This window comes from Pinus tabuliformis, chromosome 3_2, assembly GCF_031772625.1.
Source record: "Pinus tabuliformis cultivar Carrire ecotype Pingquan chromosome 3_2, CPIR1, whole genome shotgun sequence".
Taxonomy (NCBI): Eukaryota; Viridiplantae; Streptophyta; class Pinopsida; order Pinales; family Pinaceae; genus Pinus; species Pinus tabuliformis.
The window spans coordinates 668,317,979-668,319,981 of NC_142302.1; the positions used below are offsets into that span (position 1 = coordinate 668,317,979).

The 2,003-nt window shown below is 37.1% G+C and overlaps 1 pseudogene; it reads right to left on the reverse strand.

Annotated features, from left to right (window-relative positions):
* Window positions 1-460: 460 nt before the first annotated feature.
* Window positions 461-1,095, reverse strand: LOC149182413 (E3 ubiquitin-protein ligase CHIP-like; annotated as a pseudogene).
* Window positions 1,096-2,003: the final 908 nt, after the last annotated feature.

The following is a 2,003-nucleotide window of genomic DNA, read 5'->3' on the forward strand; positions in this document are numbered from 1 at the left end:
TTTGTTATGCTCTCCACTGCTCTCCACCCAGTATCAATTCACATACTCTATGTTGGCATGTTGTGATAAAACTCAAAGAGTAGGCACCCATGGGATAGAGTCCACTCCAGTGGGATCAAGACATCTTGGTTTTTGCTGATTCGTAAGTTATTAGTATATATGGCTTGCAAGCGGTTAATATTAGCCAACTGAAAGGTTTGACCTAGGTCTCGTCCAAATTATTCCAACAAATTACCTATTTACTATCATTAAAAATAATAATAATAATAAAATTGGAAAGTGCATGAAGGAGGAGAATTACATGTGCACCCTGCTCCAATGATCATGGACCAAATATAGAGACGCAAGTTTGTAAACACTTGAAGCAGAGAAAACATCCATCAAACCTTAAGTTCAACAATTTGATCTGCACTTCAACAAGCTGCAAATCAATCCACAAGATCTTCTCTTCAGTGATTGAGATTGTAAATTAATCCACAAGAGTTCCCTACTTATGGTATGTAGCAACCGTAGGCTGGAAACCAGTTTCATAATCTTGCGTACAAGTAAATTCCAATTCTCGCCGCAGAGCGCCTTCACTAATTGCTCTCAATTCCTGTTGCTTTTGCAAACGAAAGTGTGAAATAGGCTCCCACTCTAAAAATTTTGTTTTTGCAAGTTACTGCCAGATCTCCTCCACTATATAATTTGATGTATGTGTCCCTCTCCCAAGCTCCAAAGCCTTCTTGATTTACTTTAAACCTTCTGCATATTGCTTGTTTTGAAACAATGCAATACCTAACATGTAATGAGCCTTGGTAAAATTGACGTCGAACTCTCAATGTTTCCAGCAATCATATTCAACCTGTTCCCCATCGTCGTGTTGCCTATGACAAAGTGCTCTGTTAATACAATAAACAAAAACGTTTGGGGAGGGAGTGATAGACTGTGTATATGCTTCGTTGGTAGCACTTAGATGATATTTCCTGAAGTATTTCAATCTTGCTTTAGTGATTCCACCTGTTTTGCGCCAGACTTATTCACAGTACTATCCCGCGGACTCCTTGTTTGTTCAGTTGTTTCTTTGCCCAAATAAAATTTTCGAGAGTAGTTTGGTCACTTTCCATCTTCGATCCCAAGTGAATGGTTGTAGTTCTTTTTGTTTCTGAGAAAGTTGACCATGTCACAGCTGAAAATAGAGGTACGATACAACATGTTTGCACCACGCAGGTAGACGGATCTCGCAGGTAGACGTAGATCCATCCGATCTGATGTGCAGTGATATCTATCTATCTCATATAGTCCACGTCCCAGCTAGAATGACATGCCTTGAAACCCCAATTTTGGTGAGCAAGACCAACACCACCTGCATCGACCCCCTGTGATTGATCCATTCCTGAGGATCTACCTGTCATATTAATGATTTGCACCAGCTATTGATCTCGAAATTTTAATCGGATTGTCCTCTACTTCAACAGTTCAACGATATATGAAGCTAAATTCGATAACATTCTGCCAGTTCTCCTCGACCTACCACCATGCACATGCCGAACAAAGATGGGGAGCCCACGAGCCATCGACATCTGGAATGAGCGCTCCAACATTCAAGCCAATGAATTATTTCCTCACGTAGCTCAACATTGAAATTATGCTTTTTATTACAAAGTTGTCCATTAATATATTCAACTTAAAAGACGAAGAAGGGATTAATGTAGTGGGGCAATACTATATGGTTCTTCCGAATATAATAATGATGAGGTTGGTTTTTTTTTATATAATTAATTTTTGTGTTGTTGCTATTACAATACACTACACAGATATATATAATAATTTTCAAATTGGATATATTATTAATTTATTATTTATTCCAAAGTTGTACATTAATATGTTACTTAAAAGACGAAGGGACTGTAGTGGGGCAATATTATAGGGTTATTTTGAATATAATAATAAGAGTAAGGTGTATTTTTTGTGATATTTATTATTATACATGGTATATATAATAATTTATAAATTAGATATAT